Raw genomic sequence first — 17,123 nt, forward strand, 5'->3', positions numbered from 1 at the left:
ACTTACATCAGACTTATGCCAGGATTCAAGATGGAATTTAGATCATGTTTTTATGATATATTGTGATAAAAGTTAAAAGTGTTTAAGATGGGACTATCCCATTAAAGGACATCTAGCACCAAAATTATGCAGACAAGCCTTTTTTTCTCAAAAACAAGGGCATAGTAAGCTTAAAGTAGGGCTAATCCTCATGTCCCCACAATCTTTTTAAAACTTTTATTTCCTTAATATGCAGATTTTCTAAAGAGGCTACAGGAGCTGAGGAGCGGAGCTGAGCCTGCTGTCTGCGCCTGCGCAGTAGCTCCGGCTTCGGAGCAGTGCCCGTGCTGGTGGCAGGCTTTGCGGATGAGGGCGTGCAGCTATGAGGAGATTTCTGGTAGGAGGATCAAAGAGGCTACTGGTGCATGGAGTAGCTGCGCCTTGCAGCCTCAGCTCTGGCTACTCCATGCCCCAGTAGCCCCAGTAGAAAATCTGCATATTAGGGAAATAAAAGTTTCAAAAAGATTGCGGGGACGTGAGGATTAGCCCTTAAAAGGGCTATCCTCACGTCCAATAGATGCACCTACCACCCAATCTACCTTTATAGGTAGCTCCGTGGAGGTAGCTTCTTCTACCTGCTATATAACATGCAGATAAGACAGATGTGTATAATATATCCAACTCCTCCTGCTCTTTAACATACTGCCTGAAGACAAGATGAGTAGGGGGCACCAGATTCAGGATTTCTGGCGCCCGTTCTTCATGAATCTGGCCCTCCCTGCACTGCATGACAAAGCGCACCACTTTTTTTGGTGCAGCTTTACCATGCAGCACACTTCAATCTGACTTTGCGTGGTGCAGGGGCCTTAGTAAATGTGCCCTAATGTGTCTTCATTATCATAGAGCTAGATTCACTTCCACCACTGACATACAGTACACCACCAATCCTATCCTCTATTACATTGTCATACAGTTAGTATCTATTCTAAGTGCTACTATTAATTGTTTTAGCTGATTAATTCTTTTAATATCTGTTTATTCTGAAACAAGCCGCATTTCCACATTACTCTTTAATGAGATGTAGAATGTTAAATGATGTAGAATTCTTTCATTTCTGTAAAACTGAAATATGAGCAAATGAAGTGGAAAGCTTTACATAAATTGTTGTGTACTGAGTATCGTTCTGTGTGCTGAAGGAGAAGGGTTGAAAGCTATTGCCTATCCATTTATCACAGCACGCTCTCGAAAGATCAGCTCCCATTAAAAGAATTTTTCTGGTGTTAATGAAAATAAAAACCCACAATTTACAGAATAACCATTGAAGACAAAGTATGTCAGATGTAATAGTGTAGAAAAGGGTAGAAAATAATGATTTCCACCTATAATTATTGGCACCCCTTAAAGGGATCATGTCAGGGCGATTTTGGAAACTAAACCACTCACAGGTCCTCATCGACGGGTGGTTTAGTGTCTCTCATTGTTTTATGTTATCTCTGTCTATGGCCACTATAAAAACAACAAATCCTTGTAGTTACTTTGGTCCATGCAGGTGTGTGGAGACTTTGATGCTCCACTAGGGGAGTCTGGGAAATATGCAAATGCTTTTTCCAGGATTGCATAAGGAAAACAATGCCTCTTTAGCTACCTTGTAAGGCTGCCCCCCTAGTCAAGAATGGTTCCTCCAACCATGGCCAGTCTTTGGTGGTTTACAGATACAGATGCACAAACGTCACATCGATAGGGCAGTCGCTACAGCCTAACACAGGCCACAGCCTTCTGGTGTAACAGTCAACGCAACGTTGTCACAACATCATTGGTATATCAACAGAGGCCGGCAGTTGTAGGCAGAACCACGCTGAACCAGAGCAGAACATGTATGGACACCTTCATGTCTCCTGTAAAATAAAAGATTCACGTAATATCCACTTGTCCTGTGCTTTCTAACTTAACGACACTCTGTGACATTTTTTTTCCTGTCTCCTAATTACATTTAAGTAGGTCTTAAAATCTGTGAGCAGTAAAGTAATTTCCTCCTCCACTTCCCTCGGAGTCAGCGCTATCCTGCAAGTAAAACCTTGTCTTCTGACTAGTTAATTACCATTACATTCACGTTAATTTGACACGTTTCAGAAGAATATTGAACAAATGTGTCTGCGCGCGCAGATGTAAATATGAAAGATGTGCCGGAATACCGTTCCATTCCATATTCCAGCTTCAGTCTAAGTGTCTCCAGACAATTGGAATCAATTACAGACCATAACATAAACATAATTCTGTGAACACAGCATTATGTTCTGCTTCATTTTGCAGGCAAAGAGCTGTTAAAAGTCTATAGCCGTGCATTATTGTAAATGTCCCCGATGCTTATCTTAAGGCACTAATCTATATGAACAGCTAAGGATGAAACGGCTTCCTGATGAAGCTTCCTAACTACATGGCCCCGGTCCAGCATTGTGTAAATGGGACAGTAAAGGCCCCTTTATAGGTTCCAATTCTTCCAAATCACCGATTAACAATCCCTGACTCCCTAAGTCCTTATGAGCAGAAGATGGACGCTTATATGATTACAACTATTATATGTAGTAGGACCCATTTCCATTGCAGTTTAGTTGTACAACAAAGTGGTTGAATAGGAAATGCAGATGGGCCACGGTTTACATGTTCTGGGATAGCTGGCAAGTTGTAAATGGCCACTTTCACGGCAATGTATAAGTATAATCTGTGCAGCTCCACTGTTCTATAACAGGCCAAGTTGTACAGTGTTCAGCTCCTCTTGCTCTGTAACATTCTTCATGTAGTCAGGACACTTTGTGCAACCTGTTAAGCTCCTCTTGTTCTATAAGACACAACCTCAGGATAGGACATTACGGAAAATCTTCTAATTTCCTCTTATTCCATAGCACAAAGACCCACATTTATTGAAGTGTTTGCACCAGTTTTCTGTCTGATTTTGCACTAGAAAGAACGTGCAAACTGCTTGCACATGTGTTTATGAAGTGTCTGCGCTAGTTTTGTGTAGCAGCTACACTGTATCCACCACACAGGGCCCGCGCCAGCACTGGGCATTCCTGGGAAAGTGCCGGGGCCCACATACGGCTGTACAGGAGTAATCCATGGGGGTGAGGGGGCTGTATCTAATGACTCCATAGAGGATGAGAGGGGCTTTATATAAAATAACCATGAGGGGTCTGTACATAATATAACTATGAAGGGTGATAAACTAGGGAATTATGGAACAGGAGACTGTTTTAGTTTCAGAATTTTTAAAACCGCCACATGAGTTCACTGCAAAGGGGCCCACTGAGGCTCTGCCGCCCAGGAGCCTACTGAAACCTTGAGCCGACCCTGCTGGCACGCCACAAAATTGTGCACATAAAGGGCGTTCCAGTGCATAGTTAGACCACGCACCATATTTATTACAGCGACTCAACAAAATTGTGTCCCACGCTCTATATTAAAGGTGCACCAAAAAACAGTTGGTGAACACTTCCCGAGCAGTGCAGCGGGCACCGGATTGATGAAGACCGCATGCCAATCTTGCACACCCTCTACACTCCACAGGCAGGCTACACATATAGTAGATAACACTGCTTTTGGTAAATGTGGCCCATTGTCTCTAGATAGGACACTACACACAATCTGATTTAATTCTCCCATGTTATGATATAAAATCAAGCTCCATGGTTCTTTTCAAATCCACAGGAATATAACATCTGTTGATTAATATCTGAACCCCTGATACACTTATGACACTTATGTGAAAGATTGTTGGCCATTTGTACAGTTAAAACCAATTACTATCATTTCAAGGGTAATGTTGACTTTTTATGGTTTCAGAAGTGGATAGGGTTAAAAGAGGAATCTACTGTCAGCAATACAGTTGTAGGATATTTGTATGATTTTATATCAAAATATATTTTCTTTATTTCCCTAATATCCAAGCGTACATCAGATCAAGGCCTCTTTCACATTTGTGTTGCAGATCACATCAGACTGACATGTTTTGCCTGCAATTTTCATCAGTTTTTGACTCATTAGGGTTTTGCATTTTTCACACACTTTTTTGACATTTTAAAAAAATCCAAATAAAGACTTAGGAAAAACCACAATTAAAAGGACATCTACCACCAGGACCAGGGAAGGTAAACCAAGCACACTGGCATACTGGTGTGTGCCCCCTCTGGCAGATTCTGCTTCTATTTTAGCTTAATTCCTGTTTTAAAAAAAAAGATTACAAAATTATGCAAATGAACCCCAAGGGCTCAGGGCTTCACAGGTTCTAATGGAGCCTGGAGCCCCTGAGGCTTGTCTGCTTCATTTTTAAAGCCTTTTATTCTTAAAAACAAGGGCATAAGAAGCTAAAAGAAAAGTGGATCCTGCCAGAGGGGGCGCACACCAGTATGTCAGTGTGCTTGGCTTACAATCTTTCACCCTGGTGGTAGAATTCCTTTAAACTCCAATCCTGAGCAGATGTGGGAAAAAGTTTAGAAGAGTTTATTACTTTTTTGCGACTTTTTAATAAAGAAAAAAACCCACAGTCTCAGCTGCCTAATATATCACTTTCTAAGATAAAACAAACAGGTCCAAAGCTTGGACAAAACAAATAAAACAAACATAAATTACACCCTTAAAGGAAACCTACTATGAGGAATCTACTATCAGAAGATGTGATGGTAGATTCCTCCTGCTGCCTCTGCCCTAATCTGTAATGTAATAATCCTGAAACCCTCACTTAACTTTATTTTAGTAATATGTAAGTTAATTGCAGAGGCTACTGGGGCGTGTACTAGCCTGGCCGGGCACTGGTAGCTAAGGCTACTCCACACCCGAGTAGACCCTGCAGCTAATTTACATATTACTAATATAACGTTTTTAACAAGGGCAGAGGCAGACAGGAGGAATCTACCATCAGATATACTTCTGATGGTAGATTCCTCATGGTAGGTTTCCTTAATGTCTGAAACCAAATTTAGACATAGAAATATTTATAAAATTTGTATTTTATTAATGAACCATTACTTATGTAGCACCAACATATTCTACGGCATTTTACACAGATTTTATTCCCTTTGATTTTTTTTGTAATAGAATGAATGATCGCCCTATCCTTTCTGTAAAAATGATTGTCAGTTAATTAAATGTAGGCTACACTGACCTGTTACTTCACCATAAATACAATATACTCATTTTCCTGTTGTATTGGAAATCATCTACTTGAAGCAATTAGCCATCAAAATTGCTTTGTTGCATTAAAGGAGGACGCATGCAATCAATTCCGTTCACGGTTCCTGACGTGCGCCTGGTTTTCCATTTATATTTATATCTCCAGGCAACATTTCTTAGCAGGGTGGACAGAGGACGAAAAAAAAATAAATTGGGCTCATGTCCTCTATTCCCAAAGGAGGTGTATAAATGATAGACATAGCCCGCAAACTAGGTTATAAAGATCACACCTGGTTTTAGTTATCATCCATTAAAATGGGTTCAGAAAAATGTAGGGAATGAAAGTGCCTTTGGATTGTCAGTCATGTAGCCCTTGAGGGGGGGGGGGGCATTGACTATGTACTAAAAGGTGTCTAATGAAAATAAGCATAGCCAAATAAGTTCCACTAGTGAATGTCGTATAATTAAACCTGTTATTGCTCCAGAATTAGCGATCTGGATTAATTATGCAAGTTTAATTCGAGTGTGGTTTGTCTCCAGTCCAGGAGGGATCTATAGCATGGACCAACCTGCATACTACAGATCGGTGAGCTGACCCTATATATGTGACTATATTATATTCTAATAAGCAGCCCCCTCCCCCATCTTTTGCGTTTGACTTAGGCCTAATGCACATGAATGTTGTTTTCGGACATGTGCTAGCTGTTGTTTCAAAGGCAAGAACACATCCAGACATTTTGGGCAGTAGCCCAAGCCCATGGCAGGCCAAACCACCCATCAAATTTTATACTGAGAAGGACCTTCACCCTTAAATCCTCATAGAGGAGGTGCACATCCTCCATTACCCAAGAAGTTGGATTCTTTTACCATAAGTAGGAAGTGATCCCAGACTTGTAGGGGCAATAATATTCATACAGCCCAGGGCCCATGACTGTCTCAATCCACCCCTGAGCACATCCCCATTTATTTGTATGGTCTCCTACCTATGGTCCCACATATGTTGACTGCCTGAGCAGTAAATTATAGAGCAGGTCCTAGTCCTGTCAATGTTTATAGCTCAGACAGTCCTCTATCATTGGCATGTGTTCACACACGGGCCGCAAACAACCGCCTGTGATATACATATATTCTAACACATCCTTGTATTTGTTTTTCTTCAGTTCTATTGCCATTTATGCTCCTAGTATCAATATCATAAGGGAAAGGTGCCATTGTGACAGTCTTTATTGTATTTCAGGACACCTCTATTTTACATATGATAAAATAGACCTATACTTCATATTCACAGACCTGTGTAAACTTTATTTTCAAATAAAATCTCTCTGTAGACATTATCCTGCGGCCTTGCCAGGACCTTCCTTTTTGATGATATCACTACTAGTTCTGGTTCGGGTTCGCCAACAGACACAGGTTCCAATGTAATTTTCTAAGCCTCTGTACTTGTAAAATTGGTACACATCTTGCAGAATAAATAGGAACTGAGAAAGAATATGAACACTGACTTACAGGGACATGAGAAGGAAGAGTAGGAAGGATGAGAGCTCCGGGAACATTCCGATGTAATTAAGCAGGCTTGCAATCTGAGAAAGAAGACGTGGAGACCAGACTGTAACCTTAGAAGATATCAAGTTTGACACACATATGGACAAGTCTGGAGCACAAGAAATAGAGAGAAGCAGGCTTTCTAAAATTATGGACTGGCACAGGATATAGCATAGATCTACCCAAGACCAGGACTGGCATAAATGGCATGTCAAATGAAAGATGTTATATATAAACCCTAGTCATTTGCTACATACTTGTATGATATTCCCAGGTATGCTAAATATAGTTTTCTGCTTAGCCTTTGGGGCCATTTATAATCTAAAAAGAATGCATGCAGAAGGAAGGATTTGGGTGCCACAGGTGTTCCAATGACCCATATCGCGGTTTGCGGGCTCACCCGGGCCCCTCGGTATATGCCAGCACGGGGCCTGTGCTGCTTACCTCTCCCCACTCCTGATCCCGGTTCAAGGGCCGCGCGTCCCCTTCCCCGTCTCCTAGGGCGCGCACGCCGGCTTCAGGAAATTTAAAGGGCCAGCGCACCATAAATTGGCACTGTCCATTTCCCATAATTCTATATAAACCTGCCTCTCCCTCCACACCCTGCCGGATCTTCATGCCTTGTGCCCTAGAGAAAGCTGTGTTCCATGCTATGTGCTGTTATTGTGATTTCCTGTTGTGACCCTGGTTCCGTTCCTAATAATAATAATAATTCTTTATTCATATAGCACACACAGATTGCGCGGCGCTGCACAGAGCTTGCCAAATTGGTCCTGACCACGCTCCTGCGCTGCCTGCCTTGACCTATTACTACGTTCCCGACTCTGATCCTGTGCTGCCCATCCTGACCTCCTGTCCCCGACTACAATTCTGCTTAAGGTCTTTTTACATCGCCTTGGTGGATAAAGTTGCACCTGTGGAACGACCTTGTTGTACCACGCCACAGCAAGTCGCTGCGGGCTTTGGTGAAAACCAGGTGCTACTTGGATTCCGGTCTCAGGTATCGGCTTACGTCATTGTCCGTGGTGGTCCAGTGGGTCCACTACCCCAGAAGCCTGACATTGGGTATAGACATTGGGTATAGAATTGGGAAGACCAGGTTGCAAATTACTGATTATTTTTTTCAGATAAGTTTATGTGGCAAGATTTATCAGAGCTGGTATTCCAGTTTTCTAACATACAAACCCTGAAATAGTCATAATTCCTGAAACACAACCAGGAATTACGACTATTTATCCCCTTACACCAACTCCCTTCTAACTTGTTGTAGAATTACCCCACCCCACACCCTGCCACTGGATATATTGGGAGGCCAGAGCTTCTAGATACATTTGGTACTGCAGAAGGGGTTGAGTTTTCATCACAATGTAATACAACACTGTACATAACCTTTATTTGAAGCAAACTTTTAACTGTATATTCTATAGACATACAGTATTTTTTGTGTAAGTATAATTATAGATTAAATGAGGAAATACAATGTAATATTTGTTTGTGAATATTTGTATATTAAATTTGAAAATAAATTTGGCTATGTTTTTATATGACATACTGAAAACATCTATGTCCATCCTTAGACTGAGCTGCTGTTATACTATTCCAATGTGCATAGAGATAATTGGTGGCTGTGTATGACGTCTGTGACCTCTGTAAAATATAGTTATTTTCTAGTTAAAATACTACCTAGATGAAAATTATGGCTCTGCTACTTGCATAGGACATTACTGAGATTCACGAAAACAAAAATAAGAACCGGCTTCACTCCTACAGTAGCACTGAAGTATGGGAACAGAGAGGGGGTCATTTAGTTTAACCCTGTTTGTTTTGGCTAGTTTTTGCCTGCTTCTATGGTAATTTATCAATCTTACTTTTTACTTATGTTAAATGGGAGATTTTTTTAAGATCTCTTTTTGAGACATTGTTACAAATGTCTCAAAAATGTCGCACAGATGTCACAAACCACTTCTTTCCATTTTTAAGTTTTCCTTAAGTATGCTTTAGTCTGCAGTTTTTTTGCGCCAAAAAAAGTAAAAAATGTTTGACAATTTGAAATAATAAATGACATTTGCGACATTTAGCAAGTCTGGAGTAGAAGATAAATGTGTCTTAATGCCGAAAAACAAATGTCTGGCAGAAGACATTTCAAAATGTACCCAAATTGCAATGTGCCAAAAAATGTCTCAAAAAAGACAGAAAAAACAGGAAGAAAAATAAAGATAAATGACCCCCAAAGTCTTCTGGGGAGAAGTCACTTACAAGGATTGTGTTATGATCTGGATTTGAAGCCTTCATCATCTTCATTTCTCAGTAAACATTGACATTCTCTAGACTATTTTTTCTTCTCCCTCTTAAGTGTCCTCTTCTTACAAAAAAGTAATCACTCTTAAAAGGCGGAGAGTCCTTCATTATACAAACAAAATACCAGTTTTATTGAGATGCGGTAACATGCAGAGTGACGGAAGTGGAGAATTGTATCTTTATTCCTATGATTTATTCCCCAGTATAATTAACATTCAGAAGAAGAGAAATATAGTAGAGAGGGAATATGAAATGATAGTTTATACATGTACAAATTTAGATTTCAGTGAAGAGATCCTGCAGGCGGATGCTGCAATGTAGCCAAAATTACAGTTGTGTTGTATTTTTTTTTATATTAATTTACTGTGTGGTATAAATATTAACTATTAATTATAATATAATTATATTAATTATTATTAGTATTATTGTCCACTTTCTGCAAATAATTGATATTATTTGTATAATGAAAAGTTATACAATTTTCCAATATACTTTCTCTATCAGTTCCTAATCATTTTTTAGATCTCTGCTTGCTGTCATTCTATAGAAAACTTCTTAGCTTACTTCTAGTAGATAGCCTGTCCATGGTAATGTGATGGACATGCAGTTATTATCACACGGTTCTGATTACTCTCTATGATAATAACGGCTCCTGAGCCTACACGTCCATCACAAGACATTGGACAGATTTCTATCCACTGGAAGTAAACACAGAAGATTTCCATAGCAGGACAGCAAGCAGAGATCTAGAAAACTGTGGGGAATTGATACAGAAAGTTTATTGGAAGATTTTATAACTTTTCATTATACAAAAAATATCAATTATTTGCTGAAAGTGGACAACTCCTTTAAGCTTTGTTCTCCAGGTCAGTACAAATCTGGATATACGCATTTTTTTCATTTTTGATGATTGCATGATGGTAACCATTTCCAAAAAAATTGTTTTCGGGTCATGAGAGGAAGAAATATGATGTCACACATTTAGGTCAGGTTGTAACGGACATAGCAATAACCGTTTGGGGCAAATGTATGGGGCAGATGTTGACGTTACATCTGTATAGAGAGGTCTCATGTGCTGAGTACTATCCAAACTGGGCAAGTGACTGCTGTATTGTATTATATAACCGTTAAAAGGGTTGTCCACTTTTAGCAAATAATTGACACTGTTTGTGAAGTGAAAAGTTATATATTTTTTTTATATATTGTCTGCATTAGTTTTCCAGATCTCTGCTTGCTGTCATTCTATAGAAACCTTCATTGTTTACTTTCTGTGGAGAGACCTCTATGGTCATGTGATGTCACACAGGTGCACAACTCATTATAATACACAGCTCTGATTAATCTCCGTGTTATAACGAGCTGTGCACCTGGGTGACATCACTTGACAAGAGATACAGAAAGAAAACTGGAAAATGTTATTAATTCTTCATTTTACAAACAATATCAATTATTTTCTGGGTAGACCATGCCTTTAAAACTGATTGCCAAGGCAGCCTGTTGTAGTAGAGGCAGCATTCTAGAAATACACAGTATAGAACTGTATTGAGCCCTAGAGCATCTAGAACTTAAAGACTCTACGGAGCGTAAATATTGTAAAAAAAAAGCCTCAAATGCCCCCCCCCCCTACATCTCTTTTAATAGAATGTAAAATTAAATAGATGTATCAAAATATAAAAATGATTACCCTTATGGTGAACGACATAGTAGTAAAAAAGAAGCCCAAATATTATTGTGTTTTCACATTTTGTCAAAATTCAAATTTAATAAAAAGTTTGCCAAGTTTCCAAAACTGTTTCAATAATAACATCATACACAAAAGTATAAAAAATAATTGTCTTTAAATGGCAAAACAGTGATTTTTCTTTGAAAGTGTTTCGTGTGTTTAGGTTTTGGTGACCTGGATTGCCAACCTCCCCTTTGTGTTATGTGTTTGCCTGTTTTTTACGTGTCCACACTTTGGTGCAGGGAGGGCCTGTCTAAATAGGTTGTTCCTTATTCCATAGAATATGCAGAGTCCAGGAGGAAGGGCTGTTGGGGGGGGGGGGGTTGAGTTTTAGGGTTCACTATCTGTTATCCCTGAGTCAAGTCTCCTTTGTACAGAAAGATCAAGTTTTTTTAAGGTATTAAAAAATGTGTCATTTGGAACAAAATGTAAAAATTAAGCCAATAAGAAAATTTCGCAACTGTGTTTTATTGTCAATTTCACACCTTTTGTAATTTTGTAGAAAGTACAATGCATCCCACAGAAAACAAGCCCTCATACAGCTCTGTAAGTGGAAAAATAAAACACAAAAAATAAAGTCACAATATGACAGTGACATATCTTGAATAACCTAGTTTTCGTGACATTTGTAAGTCTACTTCAGTGTTTTATATTTACCGAGAGATGAACCTTGCATTAGAACAGCTGCAGAAACCGAGTCTTTTCATTGTGCCACGAAGATTTCAAGGACCGTTATGTATTATTTCACTCCTTTTCATTACCCTCTTTGGAATCATTCAATTTCAGAACTTGTATGAGTTTCTCCAAGTGAGTAAATTTCAAATGGAAATGGAAGTCTGCAGAGAATATTTTATAATGGAGTTTTCTAACCTCTCACTTTCTTCGAATTTCAGAAAAGCTGAATTTGCTCAATTTTAGAAAAGTCTATATTTATAATAAATTGTACAGAATGACCGAGTGGGGTTAGACATTGGGCCACATCTATTAAAGTGTTTGCGCCAGATTTCTGTCCGAGTTTGCACCGAAAAGAACGTGCAAACTGCTTGCACATGTGATTATAAAGTGCAGTTTTGTTTCACGGCTGCACTGTCTCCGACAAGACAGAGAAAATGTGCACCTAAAGGGGCTGTTAGTGCTTAGTCGGAGTTTGCGCCACATTTATTACTGACTTTATTACAGCACAATTCTGTCTATGCCACGATTCTGCAGCATGAACAAAGTGCACTGAAAAATATAGTGCACGCTTGCTTAGCAGTGCAGGGGGCGCCAGATTCATGAATACTGAGATTTTGCTGTCCGCTGTGTAATGGAAGGTGGTGAGGTTGCACGTTCATCACTCGCGGGTGTCCCCTATTTTCTCGCAATCCACCACCGCTCCAGCGGTCACAGTATCGCGCTTCATCTCTACCTCCTTCTCACACATATACCTTTCCATCCGTGCCTGATGAAGGTCTGATTTCTAAGACCAAAACGTTGCAAAAAATTGTTTTTGGATTGCCTTATTCAAATTACTGGAATATAATTAAAATTTCTTTGATTTTCTTCAAAAACCAAGGATTACCAAGTTTTTCTTCATTTATGAACATGGTGTAGTAGCCTACTGGTGCACCCTAAATTCTCAAGACATCAAGTGACGTGCATTCTTTTCACTTCGCTGTGAGGTTGCGAGAGGACTTGGTGTTTCACACTGAGCTGCCCTCTGTGAGATGGGAGGGGAAGGAGCATGACCGAGTTGTAAGGATTAGTTTATCTTGCAGCTTAGACTGGTGCAAGAGGTGAGGGAGGGAATCCACTGTCTGAAGCTCACTCAGACAGTTTTTGATGAGGAAGCTGAGTTGAGTATAGCCAGCCATGCAAACTTCCTGGCACAAAGGGTAGGACAATTTTCATACATTCCTATTAATATAGTCCATTTATAATAAAAAAAAGGTGGCAAAATTGTACAAAAGCTTTGAAGAGGTGTCAGTAAATGTGACCACAAGATACCTCTAGTAGACAATCATCTAAGACATTCAGCTAATGATATCTAATTATTATTGTTCCATATTATGGCTTCATATAAACTTTTCTCAAATGTTAGAAGTCATGTATAAAGCTGAAACTACTAGTCTTTGTAGGTATAATATCTGTCACGTCCTTGTCTGTGTCTTCCTTGATGTGCACTAGTAGATTAAGGAGATGCTGACTGTGTTTCACTCGTCTGGGAGTAGGAACTAGGCTCTAGCGGCAATCTGTCTTTTGTGTTCGGCCACATTATCTATCTGCGGTTTGGTTTGACTAGCAAGAGTTAACACCTTCTGGTTGTGAGTACTTGCTTCTCCCACCATCCTCACTATAAGTTTTCAGCGCTCACTCCACCTTTTGCTGGTCAAATTCTTTGCTTGCTCTATTCATACTTCTGCTGTTGTTTGTTTCTTCTAACAGTACTTGATCTCTGCCTTGTATTATTGACTATTGTTTCATATTACAATTCTGCCCTTTTTGGCTCTCTCTGTTGTTGACTCGGATTGTGTGTCTTATTGTGTTTTTTGTCTGTTTGACTTGTTACATGTCTACACTGTGACCTAGGATGGGATTGTCTCTATGGTTGTCCCATATAACTAGGATATGCAGAGACAAGAAGGCAGGTGATAGTTTGGGGTAGCATAGTTTAGCACTAACTGTCCTCTATGTCTTCCTGGAGTAACAATAACTCTATGGGGGTCATTTACTAAGGGCCCGAATCACGTTTTTCCGTCGGGTTACCCGAATATTACCGTTTTGCGCAGATTTTCCCTGCATGCACGCAACAGAAATCGGGGGGTGTGGCCGTTGGAAAGCCCGAAGGATTCAGAAAAACCGCCGTATTTTATTTAAAAAATGTGTTGCTCGACACACACTTACCTGCACCCAGCCTAGCTTGGTGAACTTCAGTGAACTCCAACGGACTCAGTGCAGCAGCGACACCTGGTGGACATCGGGCGCATTAGCTTAGTGAATCTCGGCCGGACCCGAATCCTCCCCTGAGAACGCGCCGCTGGATCGCGACTGGACCGGGTAAGTAAATCTGCCCCTATGTCTTATATGCCGCCTTCATTTTTATGCAACAGATACAGGAAAAAGGAAAAACACAGTGCTATGAGAGCGTTGAGAACTTAAAATTCCTGTGAGAAGAAAAGGGCACCACTGCCAGTGTAGCTGGAGTACATAGCTGGCAGAAATCCTATTGTATTATTTATACCCTTTACCAAATGTAATTTACTCATATATAAATGCAGTAGATTGTCCAAAGCCCTCTAGATAAATCACTACTTTTGTCTCATTAGAAGAATAATTTAAATCCCATTACAATATTCTTCTTCATTAGTTTCATTGACTTCTCTGTGAGTCTGTTTCACAGAAGAAAAAGTTAAGTTTAATAGGATTTTCTTGGTTTGATCAGCTTTTCAGAGAACAGAATATTGTGTCCCTTCCTCAGTTTATAAATCAATGGGGGTTTAACTCTTTTTACCCATGCCAGTCCGTGTCTGTCTACCTACCTGCCTTACATACAATGGTGCTGCAGGGGATTGCAGCTTCTTCTCATTAGAGAGTTTCACCACCAAAGGTCTTGACGACCAGTTAGAAGGATAAGAAGTCAGTTTTCTCATCCAGGAAAACCTCTTTGCAATCTGTTATATAAATTACCAAAAGTGCATATGGACCCTGTTTGTTTTCTCTGAAAATCTCAGAACAGACTACCATCCCTGTGTATCTTTATACAGTCCACATCATAATTTATGAGCCGTGATGTGCATTGGCTCAGCCCATGACTTACATTTGTAGCATGCACATTAGGAAGCTGCTTTTAGGGTGACAATTGTCACCACATATACTGATCCCCTAAACAACTGTGCAGGGTGTCCAAATGGTAGGTGTATCTACCATATAGTTATTATTTACTGTAAGAGTTGAAGTGCACTGATGGTCTGAAACCCATAACCAATGTGGGCAGGGAAAGCTAATTCTTTCCCTCTTATAACATTCTCTAAGTATCTATAAAGTCTCATTTTACCAAAATAAATTGCCTCAGGATGACAGAGGCTCATGGGTGACAAGTCGCTGACCCACTACAGCCTGCATGTGCGGCCTGTATTAGACTATAGGGTTGGTGCGTTGTTATATGAAAAAAATCTTGCATCCAGTTCCCTCCTTTATTAGCTGCCATTGCAATGATTTCAGTGGTCATTTTTCCTCCAGTCTCTGCCATTTGTAGACATATAAGCCTCAGCAGAAAGAAATGCTAGTCTGGCTCTTGACTGTCAAGTGGGTGGTCCTGGGCTGTAGGAAATCTTCTGGTACCACCCTCCTGACAGTAGAAATTCATATGAAAGGCCTAATTGCTCAGGAATGGTGGGAGCTAGAACAAAACCTTCCAACTGCTCTGGAATTGGTGGAGTGCTTAGTTAGAGAAAGGTCCCCTTTAAAGGGAATTGTAAAGCTATATTAGTATTTTTGTAATATTGTTCAACTGTAAAAATATATATTTTATTCTTAAAGAAGATAGATCCAGGCACCGTGACTGTGGTAATCTTCTTATAAGTGTCACACATGACCTCCATCCTTCTAAAATTGTTGGTCCCTCCATGCTGCAGCTTCACCGTCTGTTATTCTGTGCAGGAACACTTCACCCCTATCAATGTGTGAGATTACAGCTGGCTGAAGGAGGAGTGAAGTGCTAAGGGAGCAGGAAAGGGTGAGACAGTATAACAGCCTGTGAAGCTATTGAATAGAGGGCCTGTGGCAACACCCCCAGAACCCTTCTGGTCCATTAGCATAATTTTGAAAGTTGATTTTCGAAGGCAGGAGGCATTGGATAACAAATATAAGATTACCAGTCACAGTTCCTGGATCTATGAGCAAGTGCTTGACTTTAATGGTAGATTTCCTTTAAATCTATATCCCAGACAATAGCCTAGAAATGACCTTCAGGAATTGTCTTTATATTTATGTGCGATCCAACAGTAATTTAAAGTGTAACCTGTATGCTACGTACAGATAGCACCCTTAATAAGAACAGTAGGATGGATTGTGTCTGTCACAATCTGGATTTAATGATCCATTAGTTACATTCTTGGTGACATGTCAAGGTTAGATGTCCCAGCTAGCTGATCATTTATAATAATATATATACACTTTATATGGAACCACTTATCAAAGGTGAACCTAGGATTTCAAGACAGACAGGTGAAGGCATCATTATCTAGGAAACCAGGTCCAGATATAACTTACATATATGATCAGTACATTCAATGCATTCTTCTTCTATGATATAAATCATGAGGGAAACATGGGGAGGATGAATATAAAAATGTCTGATATTCTCTTATCTGCCCTTATAGAAGCTTCTATTCTTACAATATTCAGGTATAAAACATTGTGGTTACATGATAATAGTACGGAGGACGGTGTGATAGGCTCTTCTGTATTCCAGGTCATGTCTGGGATGTACCCTTATACATGCCTTACTTTTGGATTTTTGGATCCCAATCAATTAAAACTTCTTTGACTTTGTGGAATTTATTTTTGGGATTGGTTTTAAAATATAGGGGCAAATTGTCTGTCATTTTTAGAAAATGCAGTCAAAGATGCCATTTGCTATATTTATCAAAAGAGTTAGATTTTTAGTTTTTTACTTGTTTGACAAGAAGGTTGTGGCTATGTGTAGGAGGTGTGGCTTCACAGTAAAGGGGTGCGGTCTAGCTTTACAAACAAATTATGCAAATGCACTGTTTTTTATAAATGTGAGCCAGTGGGGCATATTTACTTAGGATCCGTCGGACGCATTTCCGTTGGGTTTCCCGATTTTGGAGCATCGGCGCCGGGTTTTATGTGACACAAATCCGGGGGCGTGGCCGTCAGACAACCTGACTGATTCAGACAAACGGCTGTTTCTTTCAATTTCTTTTTTGTGATCAGCATGGTTCCTAGAATTTTGACTACCATTGGTCACATTGTAATCCCCTTTCCTGTGAATAGGCAATTACAATATAACTGTCATGGGTGTTCCCGACACCCATATCATGGGTTGCGGGCTCACCCGTGCTCCTCTCCCACCGCTTGCGTGCCACCAGCACTTCTCCCCACTCCCGTTTCCTGTTCCGTCCTCCTCGGCCATGCGTGCACATTCCCGACTCCTATGGCACCGCCGGCTTCAGAAGATTTAAAGGGCCAGCGCGCTGTTAATTGGCGCTGGCCATTTCCTGGAAAACAAACTAAGTCTGCCTCTTCCTGCAAGCCCTGCCGGATCTTCGTGCCTTGAGCCTTATTTGATGCCTTGCGCTATTTCTGTGATTTCTCGTTGTGACCCCGGTTCCATGTCTGACTTTGCTCCTTTGCCGCCTGCCCTGACCTGTTGCTACGTCCCTGACTTTGATCCTGTGCTGCCCGTCCTGACCTC

General features: G+C 40.3%; 1 protein-coding gene across 3 annotated transcripts in view; it reads left to right on the plus strand.

Moving 5' to 3' along the window:
- The window catches only part of ZNF385B (zinc finger protein 385B), a 389,492-nt gene that overhangs the window by 41,159 nt on the left and 331,210 nt on the right, over positions 1-17,123 (plus strand). Inside the window, exon 1 of one of the 3 annotated variants that reach the window (XM_072121589.1) lies at positions 12,481-12,579. The exons of the other annotated variants lie outside the window; for them this stretch is intronic. The gene's annotated coding sequence lies outside the window, so the exon portion shown is untranslated. Of the gene's footprint in view, positions 1-12,480; positions 12,580-17,123 lie in introns of those variants that run through there. 3 annotated transcript variants of the gene reach the window in all.

Source organism: Engystomops pustulosus, chromosome 8 (assembly GCF_040894005.1).
Source record: "Engystomops pustulosus chromosome 8, aEngPut4.maternal, whole genome shotgun sequence".
Taxonomy (NCBI): Eukaryota; Metazoa; Chordata; class Amphibia; order Anura; family Leptodactylidae; genus Engystomops; species Engystomops pustulosus.